This window comes from Ursus maritimus, unplaced genomic scaffold, assembly GCF_017311325.1.
Source record: "Ursus maritimus isolate PB19 unplaced genomic scaffold, ASM1731132v1 scaffold_11, whole genome shotgun sequence".
NCBI lineage: Eukaryota > Metazoa > Chordata > Mammalia > Carnivora > Ursidae > Ursus > Ursus maritimus.
The window spans coordinates 131,393-141,326 of NW_024423453.1; positions in this window are offsets into that span (position 1 = coordinate 131,393).

Consider the following 9,934-nt stretch of genomic DNA (forward strand, 5'->3'; position numbering starts at 1 on the left):
TCATCAGGAAATACTCATTGAACACCCACTGTGTACCAAATGTAGCTATTTTTCTCTTAGAGAAGATGGATAATGCCCTATATATACAGGGTAATGAGTCTTGAGAAGAAAAGTTAACAGCAGATCAGGGGAGAGAGAATGAGAAGGTGGGGGTGAATTGGGGGTGCTAGTTTCTCATGAAACACATTCGTGGGAAGAAGCAGACAATAACATGTAAGTAAGATAACTTTTGTTAAGAGGAGACACCACTTTTTTTTTCTTATAATAATATTTTTTTATTATGTTAGTCACCATACAGTACATCCCTGGTTTTTGATGTAAAGTTCAATGATTCATTAGTTGCGTATAACACCCAGTGCACCCATGCAATACGTGCCCTCCTTACTGCCCATCACCAGCCTATCCCACTTTAGATGGGATGCTGAGAAAGGCCTGGGGAGGAGACTTCTGAGGTGAGACCTATGTGATAAGGATTAGCCATGGTTGGGAGGGTAGGGTATCTCTTTTACCTGTCGAGACAGAGTGTCCAAGTCAGAGAACGCAAGGCCTGTATGAGTTTGTCTTGTACATGTCTGAGGCATGGAAATAAGGCCCCTGTGGCTGAAACACTTTGGGCAATGGAGAGAGGTCGGTGAGGTGAGGGCCAGGTCCTGTGGGGCCTTGGGGGCTGTGACAAAATGTTTGACTGTTATTCCAATGGTGAGGGAAAGTCGATGGAAGGTTTCGAGCAAGGGAGTAGAAAGGGATTCACTAATTTATTGAAAGAAGATTTTCTTTTCTATTTCATTATGAAAATAGAAGCAGCTAGAGGAAACTTCACACTGATTCCTGCCAACCTGGTTACCCACCTACTTGTCTGTGCCCATTTACCTCATCTTCCTAATTGTAACTAGGTGAACAACTATCTGTCTTCCACTCTGAAAATTTTCTCCATGTTTGCATTGGATCCTGCTCCTTCCTGCTTAACATCTCTCTGTCTGATGTCATCATTTCCCCTTCTCTGACAGACTCGTCTTTAGCAAGCATATGCCTTAATTTCTTCCATCTTGGATATCTAATAGATATTGCAAACTTAAAATGTCTGATACCAAATTCGTGATTCTCCCCTCAAAACCTACTGGATCTGCAGTTTCCCACGTCTCAGTTGATGGCACATCCACCCTTGTAGTTACCCAGACCACAAACTATTTCATTTCTCTCAAAGTCAATAGAAAAAAGTTTCTCAAAGTTAATAGAAAAAAAAAAGTAAATAAAAATGAGTCTGATCATTCAAGATTTGTTTGTTTAACCAGCTGTGAGCTAGTATAGATTCTTCTTCTTCTTCTTCTTCTTCTTCTTCTTCTTCTTCTTCTTTTTTTTTTTTTTTTTTTGTGTGTGGCTACCCTGTGATGATACTCGGCTATACCTAGTAAGATAAGACAGAGTTAAGAAAAGTATATTTTAACTGATTTAAAAAAAAAAAAATCAGTTCGTTGTACCTGAAAATTCTGTTGGTGCTACCTTGAGAATATTCTAGAATATGACCATTTATCACAACTTCTGCTACCTATGTGGTCCAAAATACCCTTATTTCTCACCAAACTTATCTCCATGTTTCTGCCTTTGCCCATCCCCACTACCAGTCTATTTGGAACACAACAATTTGAGTGAGCCCTTAAAAATTTAAGTTAGGTCATATTAATTCTCCCTTAAGACCCCCAGTGCCACCCTCAACCCTGATTTTTCTCAGAATAAGACCCGTAGTCTCAGCTGTTTCCCTGACATGATATTGTCTCTTGTTATCTCTCTGGCCTTACCCTCTACCACTCTCTTGTTTTGTTGTCTCCACTACAGGGACAATGGTCTCTTGACAGTTTCTTAAATACTGGACGGGCGCCCTCTAAAGGCCTGTGCGCTGGCTGTTCTCTGCCTGGTAGGCCCTTACCAGATATCTATGTTTTTCTTCCTCCGTTTAAATCTGGTATCTGCTCAGATGTTACCTTCTTAAACTCTCTATAAAATAACAACTCTCTTGTCTGTGACTTCTCTTTCTTTACTCTTCTTTTAAAAGATGACAGAACTTTCAGAAATGATATGTATGTATCAATTTATGTACATATTATTTGTCTCCTTCCACTAGGGTCTCAGCTCTAGTGGGAGCAACTAAGTTAGCAACCTCGTTTTTGTTTATACTTTACTCCCTGCACCTAGAAAGAGACTTGGAGTCTAGTAAATATTCAATTACAAAACTGCTTATTCAGTCACTTCATAAGTACTTATTAACATAATTTCTGGAAAGCTGCACAGATGACAACTAATCTTTGGAGGGGAGGAGTGTGTTAGAAAATAGACCTACCTTTCATTGTAAACTGTTTCATAATCATTAATTAGTAAATATTAATTATTAATTAATAAATGTTAATTAATAAATATTAATTATTTCTCTCCACTTTAAGAAATTAGTTAGTAGATATAAACTATATGTAAACTAGTCTGCTCATCCAGGATTGGTTTTGGTTAACCAGTATAGACTACTTTAAATTGTGAAGATGCTAGGCTGTATCTACTAAGATAAAACACAGTGAAGGAAGCTATGTTTCATTTGAGTGGTCAGGGCAGGCAAAGAGATTTGTAAAAAGATAAACTGAGGCATGTTAAAAATTTTAAGGGTTTATTTGAGCAAAAATTGATTCAAATTGGGCAGCATCCAATCTAACAGGTAGAAAGGAGCCCTGAGGAGCTGTACAAAATGACACTTTTATAGGCAAAAGGGAACTGGAATAAGGAAGTCATACTAGGCAAGAAAAGCAGATTAGTTGTTGAAAAGTTACTTTCCTTTAGGGAATGTTAGGGGTTTATCGGGAAGATTACCTAACTAGTACAGATAATGTGATTCCTGATTGATTGGTTTCAGATTCCATATCTGGGAGAGCTGCAACAGTAATTAAGTCTCAGTTTGGTGGTATGAGGCTTGGCATAAATGAGTTTATTTTGGGCCTGTTTTTTGTTTGTTTGTTTTTAACAGATTGAACAGCTTGTCTGCAGTTACAGAATTTCTGGAGAGAGTGGCTTAAGATTTGGATGCATATCCTTTCTCTGAAAGGTACTTAAAACATTTATTGATTAATTTTTTTTTCTTACCTGAAAGATTAATACATGCGTGTGATGAAAACATTTAAGTAGTACATGAAGAATCACAGTGAAAAATAAACCTTCTTGACACATCTGATCCTCAGGGTGCCATTGTCATCCCAAAGGCAATTTTGCCATTTCCTAGAGTGTTATCCTCAAATTAATCTATGGTTGTGCACATATATTTCTTTCCCTATATTGTGTATCTTTTTACAAAAATACCTGCTGTACATGCTGTGGTGCATTTTGCTTAAAATGTGACCTTTACATAAATATTTTCATTCAGTTTTAGAAGGTAAAGTGAATTTTTGAGGCATGTTAATTGCACATACTTCCATGTTGATGTTTAAATTACTGTTTTTCCCCCCAAACTGTGTTTATTTCTGCTGAAGCTGCAGAGGGCACTGTACACCTTCCAAAACCACGGCATAACCTTGAAGAGTGTTTTGCAGTTCTTGAACGTAGCACACATTTTAGGATGCAGAGAAGCTCCTGATATTAGAAATATGCATCAATTCAAATTATTCTCCTGTCTGCACTTATTTTATGCATTTTTTTAAAAGATTTTATTTATTCATTCAACAGAGAGAGAGACAGCCAGCGAGAGAGGGAACACAAGCAGGGGGAGTGGGAGAGGAAGAAGCAGGCTCATAGCGGAGGAGCCTGATGTGGGGCTCGATCCCAGAATGCTGGGATCACTCCCTGAGCCGAAGGCAGACGCTTAACCGCTGTGCCACCCAGGCGCCCCTATTTTATGCATTTTATATAAAATTAATTATAATATATATTTATATCATACCATTACCATCATACTTTTTCTTTAATAGATACAATGTTTAATTTTCAAAGCACAAGTCTTATCTTTAATTTTGCTGTAACTTTGTTTTATTTCTTTATTTTTTAATTTTTAAAAACATTTTTTATTTATTTGTCAGAGAGATAGAGAGGGAGGGAGTGAGCGTGTACACAAGCAGGGGGAGCAGCAGGCAGAGGGAGAAGCTGGCTCCCATCTGAGCAAGGAGCCCAAGGTGGGACTCAATCCCAGGACCCTGGGATCATGACCTGAACCGAAGGCAGATGCTTAACTGACTGAGCCATCCAGGCGTCCCTGCTATAACTATTTGTAATGATCACATAGTATCCTTTTCCTTTTAATCATGGTTACAGAGGATTTGTATGGGATCACGGAAACAGCACTTAACTAGGTCAGTCCAACTCCACCATTTGTAAGTTATGCCGTAATACCGGAGAATCATTTATCTGTGTCATTTACCATTTCCTCGTCCACAAAATGAGGAGATTGGCTGAGAGAATTTCTGGGATTCCTGTCAGCTTCAGTAAGTCTGTGATGTCTTCATAAGAAGAGGCACTTGTTAAAATGGAGTTTGGATGTGTGTCAAATAGAATAAGAATGAGTGAGGGTCGAGCAAAGCCATGCAGCTTGCAGGGGATATTCGAGGTAGTCACAGCACTGCAGAGACGGCTATGGTGGTCCACCAAAATCTACTCCCTGCTTTCTGGCCAGAAAGCAAGCCTCGCGCTTAAATCTGCTACTTCCAGGCCTAGATAAGGAAAACTTTGTGGGCGCAGTTTTCCTCTCTTGTCCTTGGTGAGCATTCCTCCTCTTTCCCTCAGTGATGGTTCCAGACCTCCCTCACTCTCCTCATGCCTGAGTCCCATCCTCATCCTTCCTGAGAAACCAGGCCACCAGGCAGGATGTCTCACCTCCCACCTCTCCTACCCTTATAGACTGTGCTCCAATTGACCCATATCCCACCAGTTCTATTATGACACACTTCCGGAGAATGAGGCGTTTGTTACCTCTGAGGGTCTGAGGCGCATTCTTCCGTTTACACCCTGAGTCTGTCCTCTTCAGTCTCCTCTTCAGTCTCCTCCAGGACGTTGCTTCAGGAATTATTCTCTATTTCAGAAAAAAGGCTATAAAGTAACAAAAAGAAGAGTCACTCTAAAAAAAATTATCTAAAGTTGTGGAGTGAATAATCCTTACCACCCTTCAAATTTCATCTTCCTTAAGGTGACGAATGTTGTTTCTGACCTTTTCTTTAGTATATGTAGAAAACATGTTTGGGAAGTAGCCAAGTTTTTATTTTCATAATGGAATCATTCTGTACTTACTGATATGCAATTTGCTTTTTATGCTAACAAATCAATATGTAGATCTGCCTTTTTTTTTTTTTTAAACTGGCTGCCTAATATTCAATTGTATGTATTCAATTATAGTTAATTCAGCCATTCCTTTATCTGGACATTTAGATTGTTGCCACTGTTTTAATATAGCTTATAATACAAAAACCCATCTGTGTACACTTCCACACATTCTTGCCTCTATTTTCATAGTGTAGATAGATTGCTGGCAGTTAAAATGTTGACCCAAATGATATGCTTGTTTTGAATTATAACAAGTACTACTAAATTACTTTCTAAATAATTTGTACCAATCATACTACAACCAAGAGTATGTGAGTGTCTGCTTCTCCATCCTTCACCATTACTTGATATTACCAATATTTCTATTTTAAAAATTTTATAGGGAAGAAGATATTTTATTATTATTAATTTATTATTATTAATTTAATCTGCAATTCCCTGACTGCAAATAAAATTGAGCATCTTTTCATTATTATTTAATATCTACATATTATTTTTTAAATTGTCCATTTGGATAAAAAGTCCTTTCTCCTTTGCTCATTTTTTCATGTGGATTTTTTATCTGTTCAAATATTTTGCTCACTTGCTGCCTGTGCTCTGCTGTTGTGTCCTGGCTGCTTTATCCTTCAGGCCATTTGTCTGCAGAACCTCTCGTTGTGTGTCAGTGTTGGTCCCTGGCCTGAATGTGGCGTGTTTTACCTAGGGGTGCTCTGGTCTGCTTGTGAAATGAGACCTGTGGCTGCTACCACCATGTGAACTGAGGTTTTGCAAAACTCCCGGGTTGGGGAGATGCAATGTTGGCAGGGGTTTGGGCCAGTCTTCTGGGGGAGGGCCTGCTGCACTGGGACTGAGGCAAGCTTGACTGGGAAGGGCATTTCCCCTGGAGCATAGGGGGTTTGGGCTTGGTGTGAGCAAGTTAGGTAGGGAGTGTTGGCACTGTGCTTGTTCCCACAGGTGGCCCTGTGCTTATGCCGAGGGATGGGGGAGGGAAATGTCGCTAGCCAGTTTCTTGTTCCTGGAGGGGTCTCTCCACGAATGCTGTCTCTCAGGGACACACTCCAAGTGAATAACCTCCCCACTATGTGCCCCAGATGCTCTTCAGATCTCTGTTTCCAAGCCATGTGTGTGTCTGTGAGCTGTTTGCCCTGCCTTCTCTCCAGGTGCAGCCTCAGTGTCCTCTAAGTTCTCCCAGACCCAAGCACGCTGACCTTTAAAATTCCTGGCTTTAGGCCTGGCTGGTTGCAAGAACTCATGAACTTTGGGCCCTCTTGCCTTCCAAGCCAATTGCTGCGGGGGATTCATTTTCCCCTTCTGCTCCCCTGCATGCTGGTCTGTCTCTCACCCATCTCCGCCACTGCGGCTCCATCCCCACTGCTTCAGCCTGGATCTTTTTCTCTCCCAAGTCACATCTGTGCACTTCCTATCTTCTTCGATGTGGCCTCCGCTCCACCTTTAGGTGTGGAGTTTGTTCTGCCAGTCTTCAGATTGATTTCTAGAGTATTTAGGATGATTTGATAGTTACCTAGTTGTATTCATGGGATGAGGTGAGCCAAGGGTCCTTACTCTGCTGCCACCTTCCCCTCCCCATCAAACAAAATCCTCAAAATTTAGAACATGTTTCATACTTACAGCATGTCTCAATTCTGATGGTCAATTTTGATTAGAAATATTGATCTTGTTTAGAAGTTATATAGTTTACCATTGAAAAAATAGTCACATATCCTAGTTGTCCCAAATGTACTTTAAAGTTTTTAAATAACTGAATCTATCAGTTTTTAAATTAGAATTAAAATTAAACATTTAGTTCCTCAGGTACACTAGCCACATTTCAAGTCTTCAGTAGCCACATGGGACTAGTGGAGAGTGTATTGGAAAGTGTAGCTCTGGGGCTCCTGGGTGGCTCTGTCAGTTAAGTGTCTGCCCTCAGCTCAGGTCATGATTCCAGGGTCCTGGGATGAAGCCCCACATCCGGCTCTGCTCCCTCAGATTCTAATATGCATCCCTTTCCTGGTTTCCTTTTACTCTCTGACCAAAGATCAAAGAGTGGTGGGCTCTTTGATCTCCTAGGTCAGCTCCTCATCTTTGACTTACTCTCAGGTATTAAGATTCCTAGTGGTTTCATTCAGTTCTCTGCTCTTTATATTCTCCGCCCCCGTCATTGTTTTAGCTACCATTTGTAGACTTCTTTTTTTTTTTAAGATTTTATTTATTTATTTGACAGAGACAGCGAGAGAGGGAACACAAGCAAGGGGAGTGTGAGAGGGAGAAGCAGGCTTTGTGCTGAGCAGGGAGCCCAATGTGGGGCTCGATTCCAGGACCCTGGGATCATGACCTGAGCCGAAGGCAGATGCTTAACGGCTGAGCCACCCAGGCGCCCCATGTAGACTAACTCTTAATCTATATCTCTAATCCAAAATTCCCCCTTATCTTAGACGTGAACATCTAATCTTTATTGGATATCCCATGAACATCCGACGGGCATCTCAAAATTTCCCAAACTAGCCTCCTATGTTTTATGGTCAGCTCTGTCTCTTTAGTTACAATTTTCAGTTGGTTCAACAACAACCCAGTTATCTAAGAGAAAAATTGGAAGTTACTTTTCACTGCTGCTCTTGCTCACAGCCCACATCCAACCACCCAGGACCCTTGCCTTCTTGTGTATCACTAATACCGCTGATGTATTCCAGCTTCGCCTTCCTTTTATGACTAACTGCAATTCTTTTCCAGAATTAGTTCAAGTGTCATTTTCCAAGAAGCCTCTAGTTGTTGATCCTCTGTGTTCCTCTCACACCATGTGTAGTACTTATATCTCAGAGCTTCCATATGGCTTCCCAACTATACTATAAGCTCTTTGACAGTAAGGCTGTATCTCAATTTTCTTATATCCCAGTTTGCTAAATGGTTGAAAGCTTGATGTTTATCCTTTTGAAACATCAGTTGGTGATAGTTATTGTGCCCTCAACATCTCGATGATATTTTAAGAAATGAAATATAAATACTTTAATACCTGTGAAAAATGACTGTTTCCAAGAAGTTATTTCCGTACTGAGAGAAGTAGCTAAAAATACACATGAAGTATCTGTCTTCTTGAAAAGTTTAATTGATATACTGTAACTAGAATGGACCCTAATAACATAATTTTTTCAGGCCTAGAGCTGTCTCTGAAATGTAATCTCTGGGATATCTGTATACCAGTAATATTGAGAACCACATCATTTCGTTCCAGGATCCATAAAAAGCATTGCATATGTAATTAGCAGAACAAATTACCATGCGGGGCATATACTTTTACATTTGCATGGTGGGTAAGAATGATTGCTTTGATTATGATTTCCATGTATTTGGTTTTTTGCTTCTTTTGTTTTACAATCTTTAATGTATATATCTTAGTACAAGAGGATACGCTGACCTTTTAAAATAAAATATTTATTTAATTTGGTGAAGTGTAAGATCCACTCACCAGTAAAACACCCTGGTTTAACCTTAGTGTTATGTATGTTTCTCTTAAGTATTTTAAGCATGACTGCTTTAGTTTTTGGAGTTATTTCCAAATACTTTTACAAATATATACATGGGAACAGCATGAATTTTCTTGATACACAGAATAATCATGGCATGGGTTTATTTGAAAACCTAATAGTAGCACTTGCCACTATAAAACATTGAGCTTTTGCTGGAGTGGACTCTTAATTGTTTTTCAGTTTTTTCTTAATAGGTTTGTAATTTGATCTCTTTGTGAGATAACCTGTCATTTTATGAGAAACCATTGGAGAGTTAACTGAAAGTAGAAGCAAATCCCAGGGAACCCCTAAAATATAGCTAATCCCCTTATCTTACTGCCAACTTTGGCAGTGATAACAACCTAATCCTGTAGAAATATGTGCATCTATTAACTGGAAACATGCTCAGTGCCCACATTACAAGTTAAGAGATTTGAAAGTGGCTGTCTCTGAGGAGTGGGAGTGGGTAGTAGATAAGGGGTAGAAGGCATAAGGGAACTGCTGTTTTTGTTTTAAGCTTTTTAGCACTACTTGATTTGTAAAATATGTGCACATGCTATTTTAGTGAAAATAAAACAACTTATAAAAAGAAAACTTACAAAAAGAAGTTATCAGCCCTAAACCTGGCCATTAGTTCTTGTGTTATTTCTTATGGGCTGGATGTACACCAACCAAAAGGAAGCTGAATTGGTCCTCCTTGAGTGGGGCTTCTTCCAAAGACCCTCCTGGAATGAGGGGCCCGAGAGAAGAGTGAAACACGGGATCAGTGGCCAACGTAGGAATCAGTTGTGACGAAATAACATGGGGGAATCATTACTTATATCAAACGAACCATACATAAGCGATTCCTCAAGCACTCCCAAAGAGAAAAGGTTACTTTCCAATGAAGTCGTCTCTACCCTGCTTCCAAAAACTAGTGTGGTGGACTGATGTTTCCTGTCTAAAAGAGAATGAAACCAGAAAATTAGTAGTTCTGGCATCCTTGGGTATATGGATATGGATCCTTCACTAAATCTGGTCTTGATTCTGTGAGAAGCATGAAAGCAGAATTCGCCTGCATCTCTAAATGCGCTTGATCTCCTTTGCTTAGTAATTGAACAAATAGTAAAATAAAATGAAAATATTTCTAGCTTGTCCAAATTTTAATTCTTACC